This window comes from Sprattus sprattus (genome assembly GCF_963457725.1).
Source record: "Sprattus sprattus genome assembly, chromosome: 12".
Taxonomy (NCBI): Eukaryota; Metazoa; Chordata; class Actinopteri; order Clupeiformes; family Clupeidae; genus Sprattus; species Sprattus sprattus.
Genome location: NC_137910.1, coordinates 30,598,031 through 30,617,445, shown reverse-complemented (window position 1 = coordinate 30,617,445; position 19,415 = coordinate 30,598,031).

The window sequence follows — 19,415 nt, the reverse complement described above, 5'->3', positions numbered from 1 at the left end:
GGAGCCATGTCTAGTTGGAGGGGAGCTTTAGTGACCGGTGGGGGCTTTAGAACATGCCTGTTGGTCTCACTCCTGATGCTGAAGGAGCCATGTCTAGTTGGAGGGGAGCTTTAGTGACCGGTGGGGGCTTTATAACATGCCAGAGTGTTGTGCGCTTCCTTGTGTGTGTATGATGTAAATTCGCCCCATAATCCCGCACGTGTTTGCTGAACAAAATTGTCATATCTAATTTGTTCTGCCTGAAGACAAAAGGTAGGTTTGACAAGTCACTCTGCTCGCTACAATGGAAACAGGGGGACCGGGACACTTCACATATCATTCAACTTTACATTGTCTGAGCGAGAAAATTACTGAATTAAATAAATATGGAAAAGATTCATGTTTCTCCAGGTTACTTTTTAATAATTTATGGCAGTAGTTTGACAGTGTGATTACGACCGTATGTTTGTTTTCATTTCAGCAAATGCCAGAGCGATGAGGATACAGCAGAATACCTTCCCCTGATTACGGCTCACATAGATGCCTGTGTAGTTATTTGGGTCGAATTTGTCTCCACTCTTAGGATGTAAGCCCCTTGTTCCAGATCTGAGCTTCAGCAGCCAGCTTACAGAACAAGAGCCTGCTAGAGTGCAGGGGTGCTGAGCTTCAGCATGTGTGCTCTTATGTTGTCAGGCCCCGCATGTTATTTTAGCTTTCAGATTGTGGAGTGTGCTTGTTATCTCACAATGTGAAGAACACCCAAATAGATTCAGAACCATGTAGAACCTTTTTCTTTAGAACACCCAAATAGATTTGGAAACATGTAGAACTTCATTCTTTAGGTGGATGCTATTGCCATCATTACAGTGAAGTTGATTAATAGAGCTGAATTCTAGCAAATAAGCTGCACAAGCAGACTCCCCTCTACAATATTTCTCCTGTGCATTTACAGTGTTACCTCACAGCAAAAACTATATAAATAATGACTGTGTTTTTTTATATTTTCATAGGTCAATTATTTCCAAAATGATAGTATATGGGGACAGAGAACCTAGGTTTAGTTAAAGTACTGCCACCCAAGCACCTGCAGATTGTGTCTGATTCGACAACGCAGTGGTCCATCTGGTCCCAGATGCTTGCTTAATAGGGTTCTTTTAGGGGCCTCAGATGGATGGTGAATCCGAGTGGTTTCATCTACTAAAAGAAGGCATAAATCAAGACTGTGGAAGCAGGGACGAAGCAGGGGTTATCGCCAGACTGACTCCCTCCTGAGAGCTTTGCATTAAAGCATTAGTGAAATTAATTCATCTTTCATAAGAGGTTTGAGCTGTATCTGTGATCTATAACAACCAATTTCTCAGTCTTAGAGCTGAGGAGGATGGTGTTAGTAGAGGGTCTAGACAGACAACACAAATCTGCCCCTTTAAATGACTTAACATTATCTCGAGCACTGCACTCTAAAGCATCATTCTACATTCATAAACCAAGTGAGAAAATGTCATAAATCAGTCAACAATCCGCATTGTTTCAATCTCATATTTTTTCCTTTGTTTTCTGCTTCGACATATTTAGTGTTTTGTATTGGTCTCTGTATGTCTTCAGATTATTTTGAAATTCTAATGGCTTCTGTATGTGTAAGTGCATGTGCATGGGTTTCTGGTGGAAGAGGAGGGACAAAATGTTATTGTTTTGTATTGTGTAGAATAAATTAAGTGTCCATGGAAGTCAAAGGTCATAACTATCATAGATATTGGTAATACAATCACTATCCATGCCACATGTGATATAGCCTGAAGATTTCTATTTTTAAACCAATTCTTGTTTCTCTTATGGTCATGTTTACAACATCGATACCATCATTTGGATGTTCGAAAGTCACTCTTGGTGAAGATCAAGTCCATGATTCTAATCAAATACACTTTTGCTTCTCATGCTCTTCTAAGGGTCAAAGGGGATCCAAAGTCCCAGAAGCATATCTGAATTTTCTGACATCATTGTCGCCATTATAAACCACTACAAAAAGCAGGTTTATTTAGTTTGATGCTACATTCATGTTTGATGAAGCAAGCAGCTAATGTTGTTTTAGTTTTACCTATGTAGATCTGATTGTATTCTTTGCTGGGGCTAAATTCAGGTACTTTAGCGATTCTGAAATGTTGTGGTATTTTTGAAAATGTAACCAAAGGGTTTAAGTCAAAATTTACAAGTTTTGGTAAAATAATATCTAAATAGTACGCATATCATTCTTATATTTTATTAATTTGTATACTGAACCATACTTATTCATCCAATCCAATACAGAAAACATGTTTTCTCATTTTGTTGTCACATTAACTAATATGTATTCAGCTCAGATGAAATTCCTGTAATGTCCTCTGTCTTCATTACATAATATCAGAATAAACAAAATCAGAATCAGATACTGTATGTAATATAAAGTCAAAGTCTTTTCTCACAGCAAAACATCACAGAAAATGTCATCTTAATGCTCCTCCTGCAGGTCAGATTGTGTACAGCACAGTTATTTTGAAAGTGAATAAGAGAGAAATCTATTTCTGTGAATAGTCCCAGGCTGCTCCTATCTGACCACTACTATCTAATTGTCATGCTTAAAACACGAGAGGACATTATGTGATCTATCGAGGTGTATCCATATATGTATTGCATTTGTATCCATATATCTAAATATGAAATATGTCTTTAACAAGAACTGTAACCTACAACTTATATTTGGTGTGTTCTGGTGTATGAAAAATCAAAGGCAGACATATTTCCCAAGTATTGTAATATGTGTATATCTAATAATGAACAGATGGTTGGTCCAGTGGTGTATGTGTCTCCTCTCTGCCCTTCACTGGGGTGAATAGTGTTAATGCTGACTCCAGTGTAATGGGCATGCCTTAATTAGAGTGACCAGCGAGGTCTGTGCCCTTTGACACTGCTTTTAGATGAGACCGCGCCTAACTGCCCAATAACCTGTATGGACTGTTACTGTCACAGAAAATCTCATGAAATAAATTATAATATTTATAAGTTATTACAATTCTATCTCGCAGTCTTCTCTCTGTATAAATTCTTAGTGTCCTGCACATTTATTAGAGCTAGCTTTGATTAAAGTGAAAACGGTAAGAATATACAGTTCTACATTTATAGAAGCTGTTTTTTGGTTTAAGATATGTTTTGATAATTTGAGTAAATTAAATACCCTTGAAATGAAACTGATGTGTTTAAAGAATTCATCATTACAATAGCAACTTTTAAATCCTTGAAAAAACGGAGCGAAAATGGGCGTTTAATGCAATTGGCCATCATTCTATGGTAGCCTGATCTAAATAATTTCAAATACATTATGCTTTTTTTGTTTCTGTGGGACTTAAATTACCACAACATCTTTAGCTTTGTTGAGCACTTTGAATGTAAACAAGTTTTTCTTAATAATGTATGATAATTTATTGACTCCCACCTCTTAGTGGGACAAACTCTGATAGAACGTGGTTCTAGAAGTAGGATCTGCCTCAATGGAATTATATTCTTACTTTTTACAGAACAATCAGTCACTTTCCAAGTTTGTGGAGACTAAAGGCAACCTCTCAAGCGAGAAGAGCAAAAGAACCATCCAAGGGATTTGATTCAGTTCACAGTTCACTAGCCACTTGTCTATCAGCTTTTTAAGCTGCCTCTCCCAGGCGATAAAAAGTCAAAACTCTTTCCTCTCTGTGTTGTCAAGGCAGAGGCCACAGAAACAACCTAACACATTCATGCAACATGCTCTGTGTCCCTGTTCTATGGAGAGGGGATCATATGAAGTAGAAAGGTGGTTTCAGGGCAATAGAGAGGATATGTGAATGGCAGTGAGATACCCTTATTCATCTTAAACCTAAGATGGAGGCCATACACAGTCAGCAGTCAGCAAAGCCATCATCAGAGTTGGAAAGGTTTGCTGTATTTTTGTTTACCACATGACAAAGCTGTCCGTAGCCATGGGGAGAGTTGAAGCATGGAGGCAGCATTCTTTTTGAGAGCGGGTGCATTTTGAAACTAAACATGCTGATTTGTCAAAATCATGAGGTCCTGCACACCTCCTTGATATAAATTCAGCGGAACACAATCTACGTGTTATTGATGAGAACTGTGCATCAGTATTGAAGGAATCAAGGCAAGTGAGGATTAGAGTAATTTCACTACTGTGTTCTGTTTAGTTCCACATGGGATGTTTTGACCTAAATTCTCCCATGCATCGCAGTCATAGCCTGGGACAGACAAAGAGATGAAAATGTGTGTGTCTTAAATATTTAGAGATCTTCTTGTGTGATTACTGTCCAGCTAAATAGTACATGCATTAAACCGTTATTGGTATGGTATATTAGGCTAATTAAAACCCTCAAGAAACATAGTGAATGGATTATAAAATATTTTAAAGCACAGAGGAAAATGTAGATGATAAAGTGTAGTGACATGTTAGTGAGATGAATATATAAGATAAAGCAACCTATTCGTAACTCGAAAGCTCATATTGATGTAAACACTGATATGGCATCAGTTAATAATACAAATAAGACCTATTCAAGCGATAGACAAGTTAATGCAATTCAGTAAAGAAACTAAAGTTCCTTCCAGATATAGTTTGGAATGTGAATATACATGTGTCTACTAGGTTTATGGACATTTGTGTTTGCTCTCCATGCCCAAGCAAACCAATGATTTGGCCATCTGTAATGAATCTATTTGCTTCCACATGTCAGACGCTAAATATGAATTGTACCAAGACATGTTGATAGTTTTTTGTTCTTCTTGTGGTCGTAGAATGTACAATGGCAAATGTGTCTAAACTAGTGTACTGATTACCTACCAGGCTGACTTAAAATAATTAAAAGTATATTTTACATATTTATTAAGTGGACACTCATAAGCAGTACTTAATTTTCTGTTGGTAAAATGGACTCTATTAAATGCTGCACTTGGGCCAAAGGGAGGCAGGGGGTATGACTAATCATAATAATTGCAGACAGAAAGACAATAACGTGCCATAAAAGTGAGTCTTTATAGCCTGCTCTGGCAATGTTACCTCTTATTTCAAATCATCCCACATACTGGACTGAGTAGACAGGGTGTGAGTAGATCAAGCTGAACAGTTTTCTATGCGGAAGTATTTAGGTAAAATCTTAAAATAAAAATAAATTAGCTTTACTTTTATATCTGAGATGTACTAAATATGTAATTTTTACAAGCTGACCTCTAAATGGATTTTCTGCATTTCATTTGAGAAATGACCCATAAAACCAGTAATTTTGCACTGTGCCTTAACCTCTGTTTCTCCCAGAATAGCATAGACCATTCCCTTGGGTGCTATCAAACACACTTTCTTTACACAGGAGTATCACTAGTGTTTCAGGGGTCAGTATATATGAAAGTGGATCGCCTTTTTTGTGAAATACAATTACACTCACTGCTCTGTGTTTTCTACAGTGTTCAATTTAGCCAAGGAACTCACAGCATTGCAGCAGACCAGTGCACTTGTTATTCAGGCCACAACCCTCTGGTTCGTTTTTGAAGGAGTACATCACAAATCACAGGGTTTGTTGTCATCCTTGCAAAGAAGCTGCTCCCTCTTCAATATATTTCTACCCATGTGTGGAAACAGCCTTCACCTTCCTCTTGATACAATGCTAAGGATTGAGCTAGTAAAATATATGAGCAAGAGCAGTACATGTGAATGTTAGTATGTGAGCAATTTGAGCATTCTGGATTTATTTCATTCTTAATACCTGCAAAAGTAAAAGTATGTGGTAACAGCTATCTTAATTATAAATTGCATAAGGAAAGTTAACAAAATTAGAATCTATACAAACTGAGCATATCATGCTTGATATATACACAATGTAAATATAGAGAATCAGACAACCATAGTGGGTCATTCATCAATTCGTCATTCAGCTTGTCTAAAAACACTTCTAATTTTAAACCAATAATGGAGTAGTTTAATTCTTCAATGTCTGTCCATATGTTCTGTTGCCTCGTGCATATTTATGACAAATGTATTCTTGATTTTTCAATACATTTTGAAAAGTATTTAAAAGACCCCTAACTCTAGGTTTATTATCAGATTAAAATGGCCATATACTGTACATGTAACATAATTTTATATTGGTACCTCTGATTCAAAAGAAATCTGAATTTATACTATGTAGCATATATAGGGGCCAAGCTGAAAAGCTTCTACTGAGCAATTTTCAGTGGTAGTGGCAAGCATATTTTTCACATTTATTGTTGGCAAATCAATTATAATCAAAAGAGATATGTTCATGAACTGGAAGTGTGTAAAAACATGTGACAGAATTAGCAAAAATGTGGCTCTGTGTTGCTAGACTAAATACTTTTCCCAAAATGGTGGCTGTGGGGCAAAATGAGGCCAGAGCCCTGGGGTGAAATTCAACTGGTGGTTCATCTGACTCCCTCAGGTTTACATGAAGTCAAGTCAAATATAAAGGTGTTGCATCCTACCTAATAACCAATAACTGACATTATATTCAATATTTGATATATACTGTAGCACAGTCGTTCTCAAAGTGTGGTCCGCGGACCACTGGTGGTCCACCAGTGCCCCTTAATGGTCCGCGACGGCCAAAAGTAAATTAATGCGACATGTCTAACATACAACTCAGAACGAAGAGAACACAGTCAGTAGTAGCTGCATCTATTAAAGAGTTGCCTCATCTATTAACATTGTCATTAGTTGGTGACTTAAGACAGGGACAATGAAAAGAAAATGAAATGAGAAAGCCTCTGGCACTGTTTACATGAATTCTTTCCTATGGTACGGCGCGCCTTGCGTGTGCGCCTTTTATCCGCCTCGCCTTTCTAGCGTTTTTTTAAGTTGAAATATTCTTAACTTTTCAGAATGACGGGATGAATGGAAGATTTTCCCGTTGCAATGCCTTCCTTTATAGACAATAACGATCATACACCAAAAACGATCAGACACGGAAAATGTGCAACGGCGAGATGGTTCAGCCGCATTTGGGCGTCATCCCGAGCTGCAGTCAAACAGCTTTTTTTTTTCTCAGACAGAAATATGATAACTATATTCTGTGTTGTGTGACGTTGGATAATGACAACTCTTAATTATGAAAAGTTTACTACTAGGATGGCTTTATTAATGCCAGTCGGCTAGCCTTCTGTTGGTAGTGAATTACTGTGGTCGCGTGGTCGGTGTGCGCATCGTTGTGTTTTTTGGTTGTGTTGTGTGATACATTGGCGTGTCTGAGTGTGTGTGAGAAGGTAATATCTCTCCCTTCTCACTGTGGCACGTAAAAGGGATGGTGCCCTTTAAGACTGACTGCCCCACTACAATGGTTGGGTCCAGGCTTCCCCCAGACTGTGGTTGGATCCATGAGAAGCTAATTGGACTAATTGAAACCAGCTGGCTGCCCTATTTAAAAGGACGCCTCATGTTCATGAGGAGAGACTGGGTTTTGTCCAATCGACTTTCGGGAAAGGTGACGGGCGAAACGCGGAACATTTGAATCTATACGGTAAAACCTACAAATAATAAATACACAGTGAATGCAAAGAGGATAATTGCAGAGGACTCAGACGGGTGCTTACTTAATTTGGATAATACTGGTACTGATGATGATGATGATGATGAAATGTTTTGGCAACAGGTCAAATCAGGAAAGACAAGGGGAAAAGGGAGGAATAGATCAGAAAGTAGTGGTGCGGACTCTGTGGAGACGGTAGTTAAAAAGAGTAGAGCTGATGGCGGATTGCTGAATAATAAATCACAGGATGAAATATGGAAAGTAATAGTTGTATTTGAACAAAAAGGAGGACCAGACCTACATCCAGTTCACATAAGAAAAGCAATAGAAACGGAGATAGGTAAGATCAACCACGCACGAATCATGGGGAATGGGAGAATTCTGATATTTGCAAATTCGGAAATGCAGCAAAAGTTAATTCTGAAGAAAACAACACTTAATAATCTTAAGATAACATCACATATCCCAGGTGCTACAGCAAAGGCTAGAGGGGTCATTTCAGGGATTCCACCATCAGTCTCCATTGAAGAGATCAAAACAAGTTTTTAACAATATGATTTAGTGGATGCTAAACGACTGATGAAAGTAAAGGAGAAGATTGAAAGCCTGTCGATCCTATTATGCTTTAAGAAAGAAATACCTATATGGGCTATATGTCCTACATGGTACGGGAATATATTCCACCAACTTTAAGATGTTACAAATGTCAAAGGTTTGGGCATGTAGCGATGCAATGCAGAGGAAAGATTAGATGTGCTAAATGTGGAGGAGAGCACGAATATGGGAAGTGTGGGGATAACGCGGTGATAGTGCTGTAATTGTGGTGGTGAACATAGCGCAGCATATGGTGGTTGCGAAAAACAAAAGGAAGCCAAAGAAGTACAAAAATACAAGATCACGCATAAGGTGTCTTATGCTGAGGCGCTAAAGAAAATTGAGATTGAGAAAAAAGACATTAGGCATGATATTCCTTATTAGCATTCCAGAGCAATCTACATTGAACGTTTATGCCAGATCGAATTTAAACAGAGGAAATGAAGGACACATCAAAGGAAGACTTCAGCAGGTCAGTAGACCTAATATCCCTGAAGTAGAGAGGTGTGAATGTCGAACAAAAATCTCTGAAGATACACTGCTGGTTAAGAAAAATGCTTTTATTGCTTTTATCTGTACAGTGATCAACAGAACAATGCAATATCAAAAGAAAAGTGACAGGATTAAATCAATTGTGGACATAGCCAATGACTTTTCAAGATCTATAACGCAAGCAGACGAGATTCATGAGATGTTGAACATTACAGACTACTAATTAAAAGTATCATGGTCAACACAAGAATTTAAAAGGTATACAGTATATATGAATTAGAACATAAACCTGAGATTATATGTGTACAAGAAACGTGATTAAAGCCACACTTAGATTTTGTGTTGAAGGCTACAACATGTCACGAATTCCCCTGAATTGTAGTTTGTTTTCATCTGATTTCATGTTTCTGTTTATTCACCATCTCCTGTCAATTCAGATCTGGCCACTCCCTCTTGCCTGGCAATCTCCTCATTACTCTCACCTGGCATTCTCCGCCCATCTATGCACCTGCAGCTCATCTCCTCATGTCTGCCTGCTCACACTTGCTCTTCGCCAGATTGTCTTGTGTTTTTGACAAGCTTTCCCGCGATTACATTGTTATATTACCTGACTACCTTTGTTTAGACCTTCAAACTGTTTTCTGGACCTCGATTACCCTGCCTGCCCCTTGTCGGATTATCTGCTGTCTTGTTTGATCTCCCGGTTTTGACCCTGCCTGCCTGCCCCTCGGATCTGATTCTTCTGCCTGCTCCTTGTCGGATATTCTGCTGGACTACGTGATTACCCGGTTTTGACCCTGCCTGCCTTCGGTTCCTGTTTACCTGCCTGCCCCCTTGAATTGTTTATACGCTGGACTGTTATCCTGTTTATTCACACTGTATTGACTTTGCAAAGTAAAATAACTTCTACTATACTGTGTCCGTTGTCGTGCATTTGGGTTCCGCTTTGTCTGTATCAGAAAACGTTATACAACATCATCAGAACTGATAGAGATACCATATTCATTAAAGATGGACTTCCGTATAAACACATTGAAACAGCTAAAGAATATGAATGTGTGGTGACAGAAATTCTAGATGGGTTCAATGGCACTTTTAATATTATACATTTTTATAATCCATGTAAAGCGTTGAATAATGAAATGTTTCATAATATTGCTAGGAAGAGTCATAGAGAAATATGGTGCAGGGATTTTAATGCCCACAACAGCCTATGGGGTAGTAAACGCACAGATATAAATGGTGAAATAGTGGAAGAAATGATGAACGATAGAATGCTTGTTTGTTTGAATAATGTGGCTCGAACCAGAATAAATATTTATAGGAATGAAACTTCTTGTATTGATCTAACCCTAGTTGACAGGAAAGTAGTGAGTAGGTGTGATTGGGAAATAGACAATAACACAACGATTGGGAGTGACCATTTCCCAATTTTCTGTAAAGTTGATTGATCAAATTTAAGACTGAACAAAGTTACATCCATCAGAAATGGGCTTTCACAAAAGCAGACTGGGAAAAATATGTTGAAATTTGTGATGGTATGGTTAACCAGATCCCTGAAATACAGCAAACTGTTGATGAAATGAATAATAGTGTAACCAATTTTATATATTTTGCAGCAGCACAAAGTATCCCAATTAGTAAGAGCAAGAAGAGCCAAACTAATGTTCCATGGTGGAATGGTCAATGCACAGAGGCTGTTAAGGGTCGAAACAAAGCTTTTAAGATCTTACGTAGAACCTTAACAATGGAGAATCTTTTGGACTACCAAAAGAAAAAGTCCATAGCTAGGAAGATTATTGAAGAAGCCAAGAGAGAATCCTGGAGACAGTTCTGCTCGACTATAGGGAGAGAAACTACATTGGATAAAATATGGATGATGGTTAAAAAGATGATTGGTAAGTACAAACCTTCGAATATCCCCATTTTAGTTGATGGAGAGAAACAAGCAATGTCAGACACTGAGAAAGCCAATGTACTTAGTAAAACTTTTGCTAATATCCACAAAGGCAATCACTTGGAGGATAGATTTAAGAAACGGAAAGAGGAAATTCTTAAAGTAAACAAGAACATTTTGACAATGAGGGGAGAAAGTATGTCTACTTTAGATATAGAATTTAATTTGGCTGAACTTAAAATAGCTTTGAATAGTACGGGATACTCTTCTCCTGGAAGTGACAATATTTGTTATGTAATGCTAAGACGACTCCCAGATAAAGCATTGGAAAAAGTTCTTTAATAAAGTCTGGAATGAAGGAAAACTACCAAAGGCATGGAAAAAGGCAACAATCCTCCCATTCTCCAAACCAGGTAAGGAACCAAGTAATATAGGCCTATAGCTCTCACCTCCCATTTAGGAAAATTAATGGAAAAACTTGTAGTGGCACGTCTGAATTACTTTCTGGAAAAAAAATCAGAGAATACCAAACAGGATTTAGAAAAAGTAGATCTACAACTGACGCTTTGGTGAAACTAAGTAATGAAATTGAAAAATCTTTAGCCATGAAAGAAGTCATGGTTGCAGTCTTTTTGGACATTGAGAAGGCCTATAACACCATGTGGAGAGAGGGACTATTGATCAAACTGGAGAACATGGGAATCAATGGGAAGATGTACAATTACATTTGAGATTTTCTATCTCAACGCACCATAAGGGTAGTAGGAGATACAATGTCTGAAGAAATTATGGTAGAGAATGGTATTCCCCAGGGCAGTGTAATTAGTCCAATATTATTTAATATAATGATTAATGATATATTTCAGAAACTTGGGAATCACATTGATGGTCTACTATATGCTGACGATGCTGTAATGTGGAAAAGGGGAAGGTATGTTCATTACATAACTAACCGTAAGATTCATGATCAAGCAGCTGCTGTGACCACCAGCGGAATACCCAAAATGGTTATCTTATCATGGTCACAAAGGAAAAGGCCCCACACTGGATTTCCTCAGACACCTAGGGTCAGGAGGCAAACTGAGGTGTGAGTAGGGATGGGAACCGAGAACCGGGTCTTGTTTAGAACCGGTTCCCAATGAGCCGAATCTTTGGAATCGTTAGCCAAATTCATAACCGGGTCTGTTAACGGGTCTATGTGCCGTTTGCGCATGCGCGAACTCTTAATAATAATCAGACCGCAGCAGAAATGGCAACTCGACAGAAGCGATCTAAAGTGTGGCTTTATTTCACCCGAACGGATGCAAACACGGTCACCTGTAACCTCTGTAAAAAATGTATTTCCTCAAAGGGAGGAAGTACATCTACCATGAATAAGCACTTGAGCACACATGGTATAAAATTACAAGAATGTCATGTTTTCAATGCCAGCAGCAGCTCAACTAACGTCGGCACTTCATCCCTAACTTGCCAAGGTAAACTCCTCAAAATGTTTTATCATAAGTCATAACGGTGTTACTCGTGTGTTATCAGCAAACGTTTGCGTTTTCGTGTTAACCATAACTAAACTTAGCATTGCAATGCTTAACAGAATGGGCGATGTTGGACATTGTCATATATTATATATAACTTACATAACTAGGCTAGCTTAACTGTAGAATCTTCTATTTTCAGCCGTTGGCTAGAGACAGGGGCAGTGCTTGCCTCCCCTCTGTTGGTTCTAGGGTAGGGTTAGGCTGTACAAAAGACTCCGTTAATAATAACGCGTGCAGCTCCCTCAGTTTGACAGTTCGATATTGATAAGTTTCTCGTAGCCAATTCAGTGGCAGCAATAGCTAAGTGTTAAATATACTGAGTGCCTAGTTTGTACATGATACAAGTAAGTATGTTTCAGTACGTTATTGTGTTTGTAGTGGACTCTACATTGCTATTAGAAGCGTTAAGCATAATAGTTCGCTATTAGCAATACAACCAAGCAACCTACAAGAAAATATACAGTCAAGCTGGAGACACAATTAGCCCTGAGCGATCGCGTATCCTCCCAGAGAAGGCAGACATGCAAATTTTTCTGCACAAAAATTGTAAATAGTCTTTGCCACTGCTAGTTAAATTTTTTGGCCAGCTCAGTTAATAATATACCCTTTTACAAAAGGAAGGAGCATTGTTACTTTTATGAACGTTTATATTAAACAGAACACATTTTATTTAAGTTATGTAAGTTTTATTTAAATGTGTATGTAATCATTCTAAAAATGTATATAAAAGAACATTAAAGTAAAAAACCCGTTTGTGCTCTTTTTTCACCCCTTAGCCAATTATAAGAATCGTTAAGAGAATCGATAAGGAATCGGTTCGATAAGCAGGAATCGATAAGGAACCGGAATCGTTAAAATCTTATCGGTTCTCATCCCTAGGTGTGAGTGACTGCAATTAATCATAGTATGGGAATGGGGGAGGCCATTGAGAACCATCTCAGACAGAGAAACCAGATTATCATATACCACAACAAAAGGTTGCCAGACCTGTTTGCATTACAAGCCTAGCTAATTTACATTACAGGCCTAGGAGTGGTCTTAAAACAGTATATATGCCTAGAATTGTGGATGCTTGTTATTCAGTAACACCGCTGAATCCGGAGTAAGGCTGCTTCGTCACTGCACATTACTGGAATAAAGATTGCTGCATCAGAAACAAAGAAACCTCTATCATTTCTTACACTAACCAAATTCAAAAAGATGTTCAAGTCCTAGAACAATGGGAAATGGACTGGGGTTTTACATTTTCAATTCAAATATCAAAGATTATGTATTTTTCAAGGAAAAAAGTATCTGAAAATCAAAAAACTATGTTATATAATCAGTAGGGCTGTAACGATACACCCACCTACGATTCGATTCGTATCACGATTCTTGACCCACGGTTCGATACACCCCACGATATTATTATTATTATTATTTAATTTTTTTACCTCACGATTTTTAAAATGTATTTTCTAATTCACATTAGAATAAGTATGAGCTATAAAAAAATGAAGAAACAATTTATAACCAAATATTGAGGTTTTTATTACTCAAAGCAATGCTGTTGAAAAACAACTGCTCAGTTTAGCAGTGCTACCCAAGCAAAGGTTTGAAAAGAACTTCAAGCTTCAGACTTTCTGTTAGGGAAACAGCTTTCTATCTGCCAAGCAAATGGCAGGCTCATGACAACACGCGCAACCTTTGGGAGCATGAACTGCACTGAGTAAATTTTGCGCAACAATTAACCCCAACGCTGAAGCAAGCAGCCGCTTTTACTAGCGAACCAAACTTTTTGTATCAAGTGACCGCTGAGGGCATGTCGCGGTTCTGCCTCCTCGCATCGCGATGCAGGTTCGTGGCCCAGAGTGTCGCGATTTCTCGGTTCGATCCAATATCGTTACAGCCCTAATAATCAGCCATTGGAAAAAGGAGAGAAATTCAAATACCTAGGAATGTGGTTCGATGATAAACTACTATGGAGGTTTCATATAGAATATATTGAAACTAAATGTAAAAAAGTTATTAATCTGATGAGGATGGTTACTGGTCATTATTGGGGAGCAGATAGACTTTCTTTAATGCATATGTATACAGCGTTGATTAGATCAACTTTTGATTATGGTTGCATATTATATAATACAGCTTGCAAAACTTCCCTGAGGAAACTTGAAAGAATACAGTTCAAAGCCATAAGAATAGCCTTAAGAGCCATAAAAACAACGCCAACAAGTGTGCTGTTGGTAGAGGCAGAAGAAACCCCTCTTACGCCCGACTCACATTGTTGCGTTGATGCGTCAGGGTTAACGCATCCCCATTCACTTTGCATGGGGTGACGTCATCCTTTGCCGAACTGAACTGTGGCTCCGTTTGGTTCGCGTGCGTTGCGTTTCATGCTTTGCTCGCGACAAGAGTTGAAGAAGGTTCAACTTTTCGACAGGCAATGCATGCGTCAGCCAATCATATTGCCGTTCATGCATAACTGACAGCACAGGCACTAGCCAATCATATCCCGTTTATGCTCACGTCTACAGAGCGGCAAACTCAAAAAAAAAAACATGGCTGCCAAACTCCGTAGATGGTCGTATTTGTACCTTCAAGTTGGTTGTTTGACTTTTTTTTGGTTAGATTTTTTAAAAGTTACCGAGAAATAGACACTGTACAATGTAAAAACCCCTTTATTGTAACTGAGAAATACGTATCATAGGATTTGCGAGGTGTCTGAGCACACTGTCTAATGATGGGTTAGGGTTAGCATGCTACTACTCACAGGGTAAAAGCTTACTAATGACGTGATTGGTTTGTTGACCTGTCAATCTCACTATAACGTCTCCGTTATCAACAGAACCCCATGCGCCAAACTCCTCCTCCACCGTCCGTTGCATCAACGCAACAATGTGAGTCGGGCGTTACTTTAAGATTTAATAAGCTCTCACTTACTTACTGGGTCAGACTACAGGGAAGTGTTAACAACCCGGCAGTAACAGTTCTTAAAGATTGTTGGGAATACTACAATAAATCTAGCGGGTTTGGATGGTACATAAACAGCATGGCAGAAGAACAAGTTAAAAAACAAGAATTTAGTCCAGCATTAGTGCTGAGTAATGTTCCTCCATGGATACTTCCTCTTCCAAATACAAACACAGAGCTGCTAAAACGAAAGAATAAAGACCAGAAAGGTTTTGGTGCAGCATATTGTCAAAAATATCTAGATGCTACATATTATGGATTTATTCAAATATTTACTGATGGGTCCAAGGACCCAAATAGTGGTCGTGGTGGCATTGGAATTTATATACCTGAATTTAAAAGAAAATATGAATTTAGACTTACAAATAATTTGTCCATATTTTCAATAGAAATGGCAGGAATAACAATGGCATTAATATGGATTGAAGAAGTGAAACCCCTTAGATCAGTAATATGTACTGACTCCATGTCGGCACTTCAAAGTTTTGAGAGTTCATCATTACGAGAAGATCTTATTTTAGAAATTAGATACCTTCTAGCAAACATCAAAAACCTAGGAATAGTAGTCCAGTTCTGTTGGATTCCAGCACATGTTGGTATAAAAGGAAATTAAATGGCTGATGAAGTAGCAAAAAATGCTTTGACAAAGGAACATATAGGCATTAACATTCCAATAGGAAAAGGTGAAGCTAAAAGCATAATAAAGACAGACGTCATGCAAAGATGGCAAGATGAATGGGACTCTGAATTTAAAGGAAGACAATATTACAACGTGCAGAGGCAAATAGGAGGGAAAAGAATATCCTCGTTGGGTCTTAATAGAAAAGAGGAAGTAGTGTATACTCGATTAAGACTAGGCCATACAGGCCTTAACTCTACAGTAAAAATAATAGGAAAGGGTAATGGACTGTGTGAGGAATGCAATGTCAAGGAAGATACAAAGCATAGTATCTATAAATGTAAGAAATATAACAAATGCAGAATGAAATGGCAAGAAACTGAAGCTGAAAATGGTAGAGGTATAAATCATATACTAGAGGAACAAGGGATGCAAAGAGACATGATCAAACCTTTTATGGAGTTTCTGAATGACACATGTCACAGGTGGGGGTGCTGGTGCCTCCACTTAATTTAACTACTTCTGAGGAGCACGACCGTGCCTCTTAAAAAGGTGTCAAGAATCAGAACCAATGTTTAAAAATTACATATTTTATTAAATCAATTTGAAAAGTATTGTCCAAAGTCGGTTGCAGAGCCCGAAGGGCATCCGGTCCCACTCAAACAGGCCGAACGGGGTGGTAAAAGCGGTCTTTTCTCTGTCCCCCTCCTCCACCTGAACCTGCCAATACCCGCTGGCCAGGTCCAAGGTAGAGTACCAGGCAGCTTGGGTCAAGCTGGTGAGGGAGTCTTCAATCCGTGGTAGGGGAAAAGCGTCTTTCTTAGTCACACTGTTAAGCTTGCGGTAGTCCACACAAAACCTCTAGGCCCCAGTCTTCTTTTGTACCAGCACTATTGGTGCTGCCCAGGGACTGCTGCTCTCGCGGCAAGGTGCGAACTTCCTGGTAGAGGGTCGGTGGTATTGGCCCATAACGCTCCCGGCTCAGGGCTGCATCTCCTGTGGGGATCTGGTGCCGGACGATGTTGGTACATCCATAATCCTCCTCGTGGGTGGAGAACACATGCTGCCACTTTGCTAGGAAGTGCTGGAGCTGGTGTTGCTGGTCCTCATCCAGACCATCCCCTTGTAGTGACTCACCCGTGAGATGTCCAGGCATGGCCTCCCCAGATGTATCTTCTTTTTAGCCTGCCAGTAGGATGTCGACCTCAACCACTCCAGGACTGACTTGGTGGAATTGAACATCCCTTCCTTCCCTCACTTCTTGGGGTCTTACTGCTGTTACTCTGGCCAGGCATTGATGGCGATGGAGGTGGACTGGGTATGGTTTAGCGTTCCGTACTCTCACAGGAACCCGACCCCGATGTACTGTAGCCAGGCCTCATGCTACCTCGATGTTCTGACACTCCTGGTGTGGCTCTACCGTGACCCAATTATCTGGTCCATAGGTGCGGCCTGGCACCCTGGCCCAGATGATGGCTTCACTCTGGGCTGGAATGGAAAGGGCATAACGGCAGGCTACCCGGCCGGTGTCTTCCTTGTCCCACTGGGTCCTGGCAGCCTGGATCCGACGGCAGTCTGCAAAGATGACTTCCCATTGCCACCCCTCTGTGGGCTGGAGCGCTTGGGCAGGTTGAGTCTTGAACAGATCCTCCCAGCAAGCAGAGAGGACGTTCATGCCTAGTAGGGCACGATGGGTACCCAGGCAGTGGTCCCGGACGATGACTACCCCCTTCTCCCGCACTGTGATGCCCCGGATTTGAAGATCCGACAACTCCAGGGTGCAGAACCACCATGGCTGACTCTGCGGGGAGCCAATGGGCTAGACATCCCGTACATTGGCTATGTGCCAGGTACTCAGTCTGTGACTTCCATTCCTTTAGACTCAGGTCAGATCCTGGTCCTCCAAACTTCTGTGCCCAAGGGGTTCCCATAAAGACAGGCATCATTTGGGGCGTACTGCGGGTGTCTCGTCGTCCGACATTCCTCTGGAGGGTCACGGGTGCTCAACTCACAGTAGAATCCTGCCGACTACACCACTTGTCAAAGGTGGGGGTGCTGGTGCCTCCACTTAATTTAACTACTTCTGAGGAGCACGACCGTGCCTCTTAAAAAGGTGTCAAGAATCAGAACCAATGTTTAAAAATTACAATATTTTATTAAATCAATTTGAAAGTATTGTCCAAAGTCAAAGAATATTGTCCAAAGTCAGGTCGCCTTGTAAGGCTCCGGAAAGGGGAGAGAGAATTCTAAAAGCCAGGGGTTGGGGAGAAGTGTCAGGCCGATGGGGTAGTCGGGCGGCAGTCGCTCGTCTCCTCCAGCAGGGGGCTGGGCAGCGGACAGCTCGGCAGGGGGGCGGCAGTAGCTTATCGTCTCCAGCAGGGGACCTGAGCAGCGACAGCTCGGCAGAGGTGGGCGGCAGTCGCTCGTCTCCTCCAACAGGGGGGCTGGGCAGCGGGCAGCTCGGCAGAGGTGGGCGGCAGTCGCCTGTCTCTTCCAACAGGGGACTGGGCAGCGGGCAGCTCGGCAGAGGTGGGCGGCAGTCGCTCGTCTCCTCCAACAGGGGGGCTGGGCAGCGGGCAGCTCGGCAGAAGTGGGCGGCAGTCGCCTGTCTCTTCCAACAGGGGGCTGGGCAGCGGGCAGCTCGGCAGAGGTGGGCGGCAGTCGCTCGTCTCTTCCAACAGGGGGGCTGGGCAGCGGGCAGCTCGGCAGAGGTGGGCGGCAGTCGCTCGTCTCCTCCAACAGGGGGGCTGGGCAGCGGGCAGCTCGGCAGAAGTGGGCGGCAGTCGCCTGTCTCTTCCAACAGGGGGCTGGGCAGCGGGCAGCTCGGCAGAGGTGGGCGGCAGTCGCTCGTCTCTTCCAACAGGGGGGCTGGGCAGCGGGCAGCTCGGCAGAGGTGGGCGGCAGTCGCTCGTCTCTTTCAACAGGGGGCTGGGCAGCGGGCAGCTCGGCAGAGGTGGACAGCAGTAGTTTATCGTCTCCAACAGGGGGCTGGACAGCGGCCGCTAGTCCGGAGTGGGGGTAGAAGTTACACTGCACACGCTACACCCAAACAGTACCAGTTAGGCACCCAGCTACTTTCAATTTCACACAGCTGACTATCCAAACTGCAATGCATACGTCAGAACACCCCAAACAGTGGAGACAGTATTAGTACACGTATCAAACAATGAATGCACTCCAAAAACACTGCAACCAATAGGACACTCTGTGATCACTCCAAACAACAATTGCACTCTGTGAACACAATGGCAACACTCTTATCATCCCAAGCGATGAATACACTCCGGGAAACCACTGCAAAAATGAAGATAAAGCACTTCAAAACACCAATTTGTGTACTTCAAATGGGGTACTGTAGGTAGTGAACTCACGTGACCCACTAGTGGAATACAGTCGAGCAGAAGTCAGCCAGCGAGATGCGAGGGTCCCATACACACGCAGACAGCACAGGTTCAGACGTTAGCCGGCGCCTTAACCTGTAGTCCCCAGCAGCAGAACCCCAGGGAGATCGTAACTTGACTCACGGCGTTGGAGGGGGGTTTTCCCTGCTCGTACAGCCTTCCTGGCTTTCAGTAGAAGCGGCTGCAGAGTTTGTGAACGTCAGCTCGGGCAGAATGCCGGTTCTTCTTTAATTCTGTTTGCCCGCTCGGTTGCCTGATTGCTTTCTCGTTGTCCTGCCATTTCCATGCTGGACCCCGTTTCCTCTCTTAGAATCCTCCTCTGCTCGTGCTGAGAAATGGCTGCCTAGATAAAGCATTTCCTCACATCCTTTCCCCCAATTGCTGTCTAGTTGCCTCCGGCGGCAC